Source organism: Canis aureus, chromosome 12 (assembly GCF_053574225.1).
Source record: "Canis aureus isolate CA01 chromosome 12, VMU_Caureus_v.1.0, whole genome shotgun sequence".
Taxonomy (NCBI): Eukaryota; Metazoa; Chordata; class Mammalia; order Carnivora; family Canidae; genus Canis; species Canis aureus.
Window position 1 is genome coordinate 57,323,309 of NC_135622.1, and position 13,337 is coordinate 57,336,645.

The following is a 13,337-nucleotide window of genomic DNA, read 5'->3' on the forward strand; positions in this document are numbered from 1 at the left end:
TCCTCTCCAGCTTTCATCTGACTGCTCTGCAGTGTGTAGTAGCCACAGAGTCTGGGTAGGATGACTCCCATCCCAGCTTCAAAGGGATCCCCATCAGTCTGGGCCACTAACATCACCCCCTCGACATGTATATTCCCCTTGCCCCCACTAATGCTCTAGAGAAAGGTGAGTGGCCCAGCCTCAAATGTCTCAAAGTATTTTCCTGGCCATGGGGATGAGGAGTGGACAGGATCTAAGTTGCTGCAATCAAAACATAGCAAAAGATTTTTGTTGGATGGATTGAGGCAAGAGAAGTTCTCTCCCCTTCTGGATATGAACGTGCAAGGATAGTTTTTCTGAAGCTGGTGGCATTCATCTTGCAACTGTGAGAACTGCCAGCCTCCAGATGAAGTGGACAGAGGCAAAGACAGAATGAAGAGACAGACATGAATGTCCTCGTAGCATTAAAACACTAGATCAAACTGATCCTGAAGCCAGAACTAGTCTTGATTTTTCAGTCCAGGGAGTCAGTAGGCTCTTTCATTGCTTAAACCACTTTAGGTTGCAAATTTCAGCATCACCATTACCAAACTTTGTGCAAGGGAATGTAATCATTACATGAAACTTAAAATCTGCAATTCGATGAATGGAAGCTAGCAAGTAGATAGGATTTGGGGTTGATAGTTTGGCATTCTTGGTTTGCAAATGTAAAAATGAATATTTTAACAGTGATCTGTGGTTCCTTGGGATACAGACCATGATTTACCAGGGCGATAGCCCTGGGGTAAGCTTCGAAAGGAACTGTTAGACATTGACGTGAGCTGGGTGCTTCTCACAGCTTTCTGCAGGGTCCGCCAACGGGACAAGCCTAGGGTTGAGGGGGAACCACCTGAAAGCAGAAAGCAAGAGAGAAAATGTAACTTTGCTAAGAGAGGATTTCTCTGCCCTTTTTGCAAAATTAGACTGCCATCCTAAAGAGCCAAAGGCCCAGGAATCTGGAGCTTTTCAGAGCTGGAGAGTCGGACTCTCTTAAAAATTCTTCTTAAACTGTTACTAGAAGCAGAAACAGGAGGCAGAAAGCATAGCAGAAGAAAGAATCCAATTGAGTCTGGTGCTTCTTTTTCTTGGACCCATTGGACAGGGCTGGGGACAAAGTATATGTCACTGTCATGGCCACTGGTGAGTGCAGGCAGCCATCCTAATTGTCCACAGCTGATCTTGGAGCAGATTTTACTAGGTGGGATGTGATGGGACATGGGGAGGACTAGATAGGAATGAGCCTGAGCCTGGACAGGCAGAAAATAGAGAAAGCCCACTAGAAGTCTCTAGAAAGACAAGAAAGACTTCAAACAGTAAAATACAGTGGCCAGGAAATAATCCCTGGCCAATTTGCCTACAATCCAGCCCGGGGCTGCCTACGGCAAAGAACACAGCTCTCGCTGATCAAGCTGAAAATTTGGGCTCAGGGTGTTCACCGAGGGCCCCAACGGCCAAAGCGGGATGGAATGCTCAAGCCTGGTGTGAGGGCCAGCATCGAGGTGAATGCTAACTGGGAGAGAAGGCGTGTGGCTGCAAATGGAAGAAGCAAGTGAGCAGATGGTGACCGGAAGGTCAAAGGAAGGACAACATGGGCGGTAGAAAGTGTGGCAGGCGAGAGGTCTGGACAAAGCCCAGCATGAGGACACAGTTGTCCCTTTGATGTGGGCCTGGTGGGGAAGGGGGTGGCCAGAGGAACTACTACCCCTGCAGGGCCACTTGTCCCAGGCTCCACGACCCTGAGGGCTGCAGTGCCCAGAACACAAGACCTTGACCCCCAAGGGAGTGCAGCCCAGTAGAATGAGGGCAGAGTCCTTTCCCTCTGAGCCTGGTCCCGTTAACTGCCTGTCTGCTGGTCTTTCTCCCTGGCCCCCATCCAGTCAGGACCTTAACGAAAACCACTTTCAAGCAAAAAGTATACAGATCTAAAATCCACAAAAGCTTCTGTACATGTCTATAAATTACACCAAATATTTCCAGTCATGTATGCAGGGAAACGGCAGACAGAGCAGATGAATAGAAAGCCCCCCCCCCCCAAAAAAAAACCCATCCTACATATATATACACACACATATATATATATATTCCTATGGATGTACTTACAAATAATCTGCATGTTTCCACCTATGAAAAGCCTCAGGCTTCATACAGCATCAGACTCCCACCCCACCCTCCCATGAAAGCATGGTTTGGAGAAGCAGTGAGAAGGGATATTATTTTGGGTTCATGAAGAAAGAAAGGCTGGGACTCAGTTGGTGCTGTCCTCTGTGGAGAGACCCCACCCCCACCCCACCACCCCCCGTCGCAGATTCTGCATGTCCAAAGTCAAGTTCATCCTCACCCCCTCTCCTGGGTCCCTACCTCCCAGTCACCCAGACCAGGCTCTCTGGTTCATCCTCCACTTGCCAAAATGATCTTTGAAAATTGAAGTCTTTGGTGGCACCCCCCACTCTGAAGCCTTCGGTGGCTCTCTGCTGTACCCTGAGTCAAGTTCAAGGCTCTCAGTGTTGCTCTTGAGGCCTCATGGTGCCTTGGCTCCCTAACTGGGTGCAGTTCCTGGCTCCCTGGTCTTTGTCTGCATATCCTTCCTGGCCCCTTCTGCTAGCTGCCCAGTGGATTCCCCTTCAACCTGCAACCCTGAGCCCCATCTCCATAGACCTTTGACTGGTCTCTTAGACATATGGCATCCTCCCAGGTTCCCTAACCCTCTTTGACCTGGGGTGATTATTGATTATACATGTCTGTTTCCTTCTCTAGGCAGTGAGCTATTTGTAGGGCAGATGCCCTCCATTTTGTTGTTGTGTCCTCAGCATCCAGAAGAAGATCTGGAGGATGTTTGAGGAGTGAAGGAAAGGATGGATGGGTGGATGGATGGATGGATGGATGGATGGATGGATGGATGGATGTTGGATGGTGAATGGTGGTGAATGGATGGATAAATGGATGGGTAGGTAGATGGATAGATGGATGGATGATGAATGGTGAATGGATAGATGAATGGATGGGTAGGTGGATGGATGGATGATGGATGAATAGGTGCCAAAGGCTCTGATTTTGAGGGACTTTGCAGATATAAGTGGAAAGTATGGGCATGCCCAGTGGCTCAGAGGTTTAGCGCCTGCCTTTGGCCCAGGGCGTGATCCTGGAGACCCGGGATCGAGTCCCGTGTCGGGCTCCCTGCATGGAGCCTGCTTCTCCCTCTGCCTGTGTCTCTGCCTCTCTCTCTCTCTCTCTCTCTCTCTCTCTCTGTGTCTCTCATGAATGAATTAAAAAAATCTTAAAAAAAACCTGTAGAAGTGGAAACTACATAGAAAAGAGAATTCTTTTCTACATGGCATGTGCAAGACATTCCATAATGAAGAACAACACTAGGCTTCTGTAACACACTCTCTTGCAAGGGAATCACCAGGAGGGTAGCATGGGAAATGAACAGGAGGGCAGTAGCCTGGGCAGGCAGAGACCTGCTTCCAAACATGGCTCTTTCATTAAGCAGCCATGTGATCTGGGACAAGTCACAAAACCTCCCTGCAGCTAAGATTTCTCACTGGTAGAGCTAGCTGCCTGAACCAGCATGGTCTTCTTTGCTCTGAAACGCTGATGGTCAAGTGCTCCACACTGGGATAGGTGATGCTTGGGTTTCCAGATGGGGAAGAGTCGTCCTAGCTCCACTTCCATGATCACTGGCTGTGTGGCTCAGTGCCTTGCCCATCCTCTCTGAGCTTCCTTTTCCTCACGTCTAGAATGGAGATGTAACAAGCCCACCTCAGAGAGTCCTGCAGGGGCCGCAGGAGATCATTCTGAAAGGGTCAAGGACATGTGTTGCCCTACAGTTTGCAGGTGGCGGGGGAAGTGCCCATGGGTGCTGGGTGGCCCACGCTCGCCACCTGAGGCTCCCTATATCCATCTGCTCCAATGCTCTCCAAGGCCAAATTTGTGCCAGTATCCTAGGCAAAGTCTGGAAGCAGGGCTGTGGTGTGCCAGTTTGTATTGTGTGTCTAGAACAAAGGCTCCCAGCAGAGGGGCTGAGTGGAAGCTGAAAGCCAGCACAGGAGTGCCCCCCTGGCATAGCCAAGCTCCCCGGGGCGGGGCTGCCTCTGCCTCCAGGATGGAGCACCATTTTTCTCACTTCCAAGCCATGGCCTGCAGGTGTGGCTCCATCCAGGCGATGCCTTCTCCTAATGAGCACACAGACCCTCTCTGGACTGAGTGCCTGAGAGAACTCTCAGAATTCAAATTCATTGCTTCGGAGGGTCACTTAAGTCCCAGGTCTGGGGCCTGAGGCCTCGCCTCCAAAGCCTTCCTAGTGCTGCCCACCCACTGTTGTTCCTCACGGGATATCCCAGATGGGGATAGGGATGACAGCCCTATCCTGTCATCCCTGGCTGGTCCTCCCTGCAGCCAACAGCATGATGATTCACAGACAGCACCCCCCCCACCCCAGGGTCCCCGGCCTAGCTTGCCTGCACCGCTATCATCACTAACTCGCTCTTTCAACAAGGGCTGGCCAGGGCCATCGCCCCTTCCATGTTCGGCATGTCCCACGACAGGGAAGACAGCCTGGGACCACACGGTGGCCTGTTGCGTTCTCTGGGGGCAGCTGCCGAGGAGGGCTCGCTGTGCCAGAGGTCAGTGGGGAGGGACACCTGAGGGAAGATGGAGGGAGAGGCTGTGCTGCCCAGCCCCGTGGGGAGCCCCAGGGTGTATTCAGCCTGCAGACCCGGGCGGGATGGCCAGACTCTGAAGCTCTCCTTGATCAGTCACTGAAAGTGGACAATCCTGGGAACAGTGTGCCCTGGGCCCAAGTCACTCTCCGTAGTGCAGCGGGCCTGGGAGAGAGCGGACAGCTGGAGTCACAGCCCTCGCTGGCAGGGGACCAGAGTGGTGGAGCTCCCGGTCCTCTACAGAGCTGAGGAATTGCCAGGTCCCTGATCTTTTTAAGGAAGATGCATTTCACCCAGCTTTTGAGCCAAATAAGGGCAGCTCTATCATGGCTCTGTCCTCTAGGGCTTTAAAACTCAGGTCTGTGCTTCGATCTAAGGAAAGGCGGGCACGCACTTGGCAGACTGTCCCATGTGACACTGGGTACAGGCCTCAGGGGGGGCTTCAAAGAGTGGGTGGCTTCCATGCACCTGAACTCTCATGAGGAGCCAAAGAGGGGGGCGTGGCAGGTCTGAACCCTCATGTTATGGGCAGTTCACGTTTCCCATAACCCCCGAGATAGCTTCACATTCATGAAATATCCACAGACTAATGACAGGGAGGTGTTAACAACCTGCAAAAGGGTTTCCAGTATAGTTAAGACACTGAGAGACTGAATCAGTTCAGATCTGTCCCTCCAGGTTTGCCTAACCTTCAGCTCTGGCCGTGTGCAGGGCTGCAGCCAGGGTCACTCACTTTGTCCAGCCTTGGCCACACCTCCCCCAGGGAGGCCACGGGTGTGCCCTACACCTACCTGGTTCCTCCGACCACCTCTGGGCTCACATCTGAGGATGGAGCTGAGTTCTGATTTCCCCGGTGGTGGCCCATGGGGCTCAACCATACGACCCAGAACTGTGGAAGAGTAAAAGCCATGAGGGTAAATTTAACCCTGGGAGACAGGAGCCGACCTGGCTGGCTAATGACTTCTTGCCCTTCCGAGGACCCCCACCCTCCAGTGGATTGTTCTGTGACGCAGTGGTTCATGTGGCTTCTTCAGATGTATCGAGTAACTTAGAAATCAGCTCCCTTTTTTGAGGGGAAGGGAGCTGTTGCTGGCCTGCTCTTGCATTCCCTCATGTTGGCCTCTCCACTTTCTTGTCTCACTTCCTTTCCACTCATCCTTGCTTCCCTGGAATTGCAATATCTCCTTCTTCCCCAAAAAATCTTGCCGCAGGCTCTGTTTTCTAGAGAATCTGGGCTAAAACAGAGCTATTCCTAGACAGAGCTAAAGCTGGGTGTCCTACAATTCGACTCCATCCTGACACTAACAGCCTGGAGAGAGCATCAGATCCCTCGGGGTAAGGGCTCAGCCCCACAGGACGGTCGGGCACCACCATTTCAGATGTTAGCTGCAGGTCCAGGGCATCACCTGTGCTTCTGGCCGACTTCCCACAGATTAGAGGTTCCCATGACCCCCTCCTTGGGTTCCATCAATTGCTGGAACAGCACTCAGAACTCAGAGAAATATTTTACTTGCTAGATTACCAGGTTATTATAAAAGGATATAACTCAGGAACAACCAGGTGGAAGAGATGCACAGGGCCAGGTATGGAGAAAGTGCGAGGAGCTCTCATGTCATCTCCAGGTGTTCCTCAACCCAGCAGCACTCCAAACCCTCTCCTTCTGGGTTTTTATGGAGCTTCATTACATAGACACAACTGATGAAACCATCGGCCATTGGTGATTGAACTCAATCTCCAGCCCCTCTCCCCTCCCAGAGGTCTGGGGATGGAAGAGTCCCAACCCTGTAATCACATGGTTGGTTTCCCTGGCAACAAACCCCCATCCTTAGGTATTTTCCCAAAGTCACCCCGTTGAAAGGAGGGAAACTGATTGAGGAAAAATTAGAGAGGAAGACAAACCATGAGAGACTCCTAACCCTGGGAAACAAAGGGTTGTGGGTGGAGGATGGAGTGACTGGGTGACGGGCACTAAGGAGGGCACTTGATGGGACGAGCACTGGGTATTATACTATATGTTGGCAAATTGAATTTAAAATTTTTTAAAAGCCACCCCATTAACGTAACGAGATGCCTTTATTGCTCTCATCATTTATGAAATTCTAAGGATTTGGGAAGCTGTATGCCAAGAATGGGGCAAAGACGAAAATTGTAAGTGACTTCATTTCGGAAGAGGGTCTTTGCAGGTGTAATCAGTATAAGGTGAATTATGAATTGTGCTGCACATTTATCCACTGTGACTGGTGTGCTTGTAAGGCTCATGTCACCATTCCCACTGCCACCGCTCAGTGCAGCAGGATGGGGATTCCTCTCCAGGACAGTATGTGGCTTCTAATATCAATTCCTCCCCTTCTTCTGTCCAAGTCATTTAATCCATCTGATCGGTATGCAAGTCTATAAACTGGATGTGTCAGGATAGAAACTACATCGTAAGGATGTCATGAGACACACAGGAGATGATGAATGTGAAAATTCATGGGCACGTGGGTGGCTCAGGGGTTGAGCATCTGCCTTTGACTCAGGTCTTGATCCTTCCGGGGATCAAGTCCCGCATGGGGCTCCTCACAAGGACTCTGCTTCTCCCTCTGCGTCTCTGACTCTCTCTGGGTCTCTCATGAATAAATAAATAAGATCTTAAAAAAAAAAAAAAAGAATGTGAAAATTCTCAAAAACCAAAAGTGCTGCGGGCGCCTGGGTGGTTCCATCCGTTAAGCGCCCAACTCTTGATTTTGGCTCAGGTCATGATCTCAGGGTTATGAGATTGAGCCCTGTGTTGGGATCCACGCTGGGTGTGGAAACTGCTCGAAATTCTCTCTCTCTCCCTCTCCCTCTATCCCATCCCCACTCACTCTGTCTCTCTTAAAAAAATTTTAAAAATTAAAAAAAAAAACACAAAGGTACTGCACAGCATCTTTCAGTAGGTTATTATTCTGGCCATGTCAACTTACCTACAGAAGACCAGCTCTGGTTGGTCTACTGTCAAGGTTGGGACAGTAACCGGGCGACATGTGCCACTGTGTCCCATAACACCACAACCTTCTCAGCAACCCATTTGCCACTGGGTGTTTACCTGGTTCCAGAGCTTCCTGAAACAATTCATAAACAGAACTCCTAAGGTAATCTTTTTGTTATTTTGCATTGTACGAAATAACTATGGAGATAAAACTAACTGTGAAGAAAGAACTCGCTTTGCCCATGGAAGGTTCTCTTGACTCAAGAGGAGCAAAGGCAAACGGCAGGCCCAGGTCTGGCACTCGCGTGTGCGGCTGCAGGTCCCTCCCCAAGCAAGCTTCCGCAGCTCACCAGGCGCCTGACAGCCCGCGTGCTGAAATCCAACACATAAACTCAGAGACATTAGCCCAGATAAACACCACCTGCCTCTTCATTTTCTAAGACGGCTCTTTAATCCCTCCAAGTTGGAAGGAAACGTTCTTCCTAGACACCGAGCACTTCTTGAGGAGCGGTTCCTGCAGTGAGACTGGGCCCCCCCTCCCGCCCTAGCCCCCTGCTTTGACAGGTGTTAATTATACCCTCCATCAGAGAGAAACATCTGCACGCTCCAGCATGGAGGGAGGCAGCAATTTGCAGCTCAGCAGGCAGTGGATGGGAAATTGCTGGAGTCTTGTTGGCCACATGGGAACTATCACGGTGGCTCCCCACCCTCTGCAAACAGACAGGCTCCCCCTGTGTCTCTGGGGCACACAGGGGTGCTCAGGGGAGCCTGCAGGAGAAAGCCCCCAGAATCTCCAACCTTCCTGCTCCTTCCCTTTCCACCAGAAGAGTCAGATCCATCCAATTGTTATACTGCACAACCCTCAATCGGCCGTCCTGAAAGTCTTTCCATAGGTTGGCGGCATTCTCCTGTGGCGGCTGTACTAGCCCAGACTTGATGTGCCTTGTATCTGTCCCACTTGATGCTTACATTTCTCCCCAGAAATATTTACGTGTTTGATTACAGGGTGCTGCCCAGACCACTAGACCTCCTGGTGATATTGTGCAACATACAGAATAGAGGCTGCATTACTTTTTTTTTTTTATTTGGAAAAAAACTATCTCATTCCAAAATACATCTGGTTCTGAGGAATTATCAAGTTGTATCCAGGTGATATTTGAGACCTGACCTGACTCTGTCTACCTGGACTCAAGTGAACACAACCCAGACAGACAAGATCGCAGCTTGAGAGCTTTCCTGGTCCTTGCACGTTGGCTATTTCTATCCACACACTGTTCCCTGAGAGTAAGGATTGCGTCGCACCCCTCCCTTGCTGTACTCACTTCCCCATCAGGGACTCAGTATCCCCGTCCATCAGGTGAGGACCTCCACTTCCTAACATCTAATCCTTGAGTGCTCTTGGGCTTTGAAATACCACCCATGAATCCCAGTGCTGTAGACTGAATACGTGTGCTCCCTCAAAATTTATGTTGATGCCTTAACCCCCCGTGTGCCTGTATTTGGAGATGGGGCCTCAGGAAGTAATTCACGTTAAATGAAGTCGTAAGAGTGATCAGTAGGATTTGGTGCCCTTATAAGAAGAGACACCAGGGACTCCCTTTCTGTCTCCCTGCCATGTGAGCACACTTAAGAAGGCAGCTGTCCACAAGCCAGGAAGAGGGATCTCAGAGAGACCAACTCAGCAGCACTTTGATCTTAGCCATCCAAGCTTCCAGAACTGTGAGAGATACAGTCCAGCTGTTTAAGTCCCCCGCTATTTTGTGATGGCAGCCCGAGCAGACTAAGGCAGAGGATAATTATTCTAGTTTCACAGATAAGAAAATTCAGAAAGGGGTTATTGAGTCTGGAATGCTGAGTGGGAAATGAACGAGCAGCCAGGGGAAAGGAACATTCTTCAGCTAGAAGCACAGGGGCATGGAGGTATAGAGAGAGGCTGGCATGTTCAGAGCATGAGTGGGATAGGTGCCCAGGGGATAGGACTTGGGGTGCCATCCTAAAACAGCCATATGTTTTGAAAAATATTGGGGCATGTGGCCTGGCGTGCATCTGTAAATGAGCCTCAAAGTGGGAAATCCAAGTTAGGAGGTGCAGCCTGCAAACCAGGAGTGGGTGGTGCACCGCAATAGCCTCAGTCCTGAGGATGTCAGTGGACTTCACCTGGTCAGCTATACCTGAGGTTCTTTTCACCTGAACACACTGTTATGAAGACAACCAAAGGGGTGGGGGGCATCTGGGTGGCTCAATCAGGAGCTGGCTGAGTGTCTGACTCTTGACTTCAGTTCAGGTCATGATCTCAGGGTCGTGAGATTGATCCCCCCACCCCCGGTCAAGCTCTGCGATCAACAGGGAGTCTGTTTGAGATTCTCTCTCCACCCCTCTCCCTCTAAAATAAATAAATAAATCTTAAAAAAACAAAAAAACAAAAAAAACAGGCAACCAATAGGGATAGTTGGGGAACGCTGAATCCACAGCACAAAATGAGTAGAGGTCACTAAGCCATCAGTGCAGTATCCCAAGTAGGGATTCCCTGTTAACAGCTACTCTCTCCACCGTGATAATTGGTATGTCATGTCCTTCCCTCTTCCTTGCTACTGTTTTCTGTGTTAACCACAAATCTACTTCCTTATCTCAGGACGATCCATCGGAACATCTCAGGACCTGAAGCTGAAATATGCCAGAAAAGAATGCTCAGTATCTTCCTCTGGACCTATCTTCCATTGGCTGATTTTCTTGTTCCCAATGGTCCTGTCTTTTTCTGCCCTTGAATAAATGTCTGCAAGGCCATCCCCCCTCTCATACAAATGAGCACCTCCATTCCTCTGAACAGCCACCTTGAGAATTGTGATTTGGGATTTAGAAGAAAAATGACATCTGGGCTGATTCTCTAAAAGTTTCCCCATTACAAAAAGCCCCTTAAATGATAATTGCTGACTTTTTCCCATTATCAACCACCCCCACCACTCCCCCAAGGAGCTGGGCCTTAAAACCTGTCTGCTGACTGCCTCCTGGGGTTGGCTCCTTAACTCTTCCATCCCTGGTAGCCTCACACATGTTGTATATATGCACACATGCCCATGCACACATTTGCACACGCACCCTAAAACTGCAGGTATTAATCCAACACTACGCATAAGGCAGTAGTGTAAGCACTACGCATAAGGTAGTAGATAAGCACAATGCCTGCCCTCAAGCCATGACAGTCCTCTTCGAAAGGGAGTTTGTAAATATGTGAAAAACAAATCTGCAAAGAGAGTTCAATAACACCAGCCCCCATGGAAGAGATAATCCCTCAGACAGATAGCTTAATCTTTAATGAAACTGTCATCCCACTAGCCCATTGGGTCCCACAACAGCAACAAGAAATGCTCCAGGCTAAAAAGGCAAAGACGACAGAGTGGTGAAGGAAGGACGAGGGGTTAAACCAGGGGCTTCTGAGCAGTGAGAAGGCTGATTGGCCTCTGAAAGCCATCAGCAGGCACAAACGGTTCATTTGTAGTCTTGGCAGCAATCTGTACCAGATAAACAGCTCAACAAATAGACCTTGATTTTGATGGTTTTTTTAAATGGGAGCGGTGTTGATCTATCCTGTGTCTGACTTGTGCAAAAATCAGCCGTTGGAGCTCTAGTCACCCTGTTTCCCATCTCCTGGGGTATATGGGCTTTTCAAATGAACCAGCCAAACAGCCAAATCTCTGGAAGCAGGACAAGGCTGAGACGTGCATTCCTCTGACATAGTCTCGCCAGTTCCTGCAGGGGTTTCTGGACAATCCTCAGGCTGTGGGTGCTGAGCCCTTTCCAATCCCAGCAGGCACAAGAAAGTCAACGGGGATCAGACCCCAGCAAGACCAGGCTCAAGGCCTGAGAAGCTGGGACAGGGCAGCTTCTGATCCAGGACTCAAGGAACACCAGGAAAGCCAGTTCTCCACCCCCACCCCCACCCCATTTTCTCTCCTCTTACTTTTCAGCATCAAAAGGGGGAAGGATTGAGCACTTAAAGTGGTGGTCCAGGCCATGGTATGGGAGCTCTTGGCGGGGGTGGGGTAAAGGCTGCTGGAAGCATTCTCGTAGAGAGAATATTGATATATCATACCAACGTGTATATTGATAATGATCCAGCCACTAGTCACTGCCATGGCTTCACTGAACATTTCCGAGCATCCCCACCACACTCCTCATCCTGTACTAGGGGCTGTAGAGAAGGTCTAAGTGAATCTGATGAGATGCCTGCCACCCAGGACCTCACACAAACACCCATAAGGATATAACTTAAGTAACCCCCACAGAGCAGTCTGCTCAAAACGGTGGCAGGACCATCAGCTACAAAGCACTGTGAGGTCAAACAGACCCAGGTTCAAAACCCAGCTCTGCCGCTTACCAGCTTGTCTTCGTAAGCCTCAGATCTCTCACTACAAACCCCCACGTCAAGTAACTGAAGCTGGAAATGATCATGTGTGCGAAACCATTGAGCACACAGTAGGTCCTCAATAAATGTTCGTTCCCATTCTCCTTCCTGATACATGACAACTATGAGCCTGAGATGGGTCTACAGGATGGAAAGTGGAGGCGGGGATATAACAAATCCTGACGGGATTGGGAAAGACCTGCTATGCCTTACCTAAGAATTTCATTCTTCTGCTCAGAGCACTCCACTTCCCTGCTCTCCGATGTCTTAGCCACATACTCCCAGGTGCACAGCGGACGTCAATAAGGGTTTCATTAAGTAAGATTCTTTTGGTATTTCCAAGTCAGTAGCAGCTTCTGCATCTTCTGATGCCTCTATTGCTCTGTAGTGCTCTTTTATTAACTGTCTTGAGACCTGCTGTCCACGGTCACCTGCAGTGTCTACTGTAATCCTCTTAACAGTGACGCTGTGGCTATTCGAATGTCTGTGTCCCCACTACCTCCAATAAGTATGTTGAAGTCCTAACTCCCAGTGTGGCTATCTTTGAAGATGGAGCTTCTAAGAGAGTAATTTAGGTTAAGTTCATAAAGGTGGAGTCCTGATCCGATAGAATCAATGCTCTTATAAGACGAGACACCAAAGAGCTTGCCTTCTCTTGCCACTGCCCCCTGCCCCATGTGAGGCCACAGCAAGGAGGTGGCAGTCTGCAAGCCAGGGAGAGTGTGCTCAGCAGAAAACCAACTCCGTGGCACCTTGATCTTGGACTTGCAGTCTCTGCAATTGTGAAAAAAACTAATTCTAAGCCCTCCCAGTCTACAGTATTTTGTTAGGGCAACTCAAGCAGATGAAGACAGAAAGGAATTATTCTAGTTTTACAGGTAATAAAGACAAGTGCAGCAGGTAACATGACCTGCCCAAGGCCACCCACTTGCTATGTGGCAAAGCCAGTTCTTGGGCTTGGATGTGCCAGGCCTCCGAAGGCCAGTGCTCCTTGTACAGCTTCACAACTGCCTCTCTTCATGGCTACATGTTGCATGTGCAAATGTAGTTGGAAGCCTGAGGACTTGATGTGCAGGGCAGCATTATCCAATGAGGGTCCTAAGACCCCTAACTCCATAAGATGTGCTATGTATCCAACTGCATCCCCCAAATAAGGTATGTTGAAGTCTTCACCCCCAGTCCCTTAGAAAGTAATCTTTTTTAGAAATAGGTCTTTGCAGATTTTGCCAGGTGAAGATGAAGGTCATTGGGCTGGTCCCTAACCCAATATGAGTGATGTCCTTATAGTACATGGAAATTCGGAGACAGA

The 13,337-nt window shown here is 49.6% G+C and overlaps 1 long non-coding RNA gene across 3 annotated transcripts in view; it reads right to left on the bottom strand.

Annotated features, from left to right (window-relative positions):
- The window catches only part of LOC144281251 (uncharacterized), a 54,056-nt gene that overhangs the window by 7,012 nt on the left and 33,707 nt on the right, over positions 1-13,337 (bottom strand). For all 3 annotated transcript variants that reach the window (XR_013349785.1, XR_013349784.1, XR_013349786.1), the window contains 2 exons: positions 7,622-7,759; positions 5,468-5,565 (listed from right to left, as the gene is read on the bottom strand). This is a non-coding gene — a long non-coding RNA (uncharacterized LOC144281251). The remainder of the gene's footprint in view (positions 1-5,467; positions 5,566-7,621; positions 7,760-13,337) is intronic.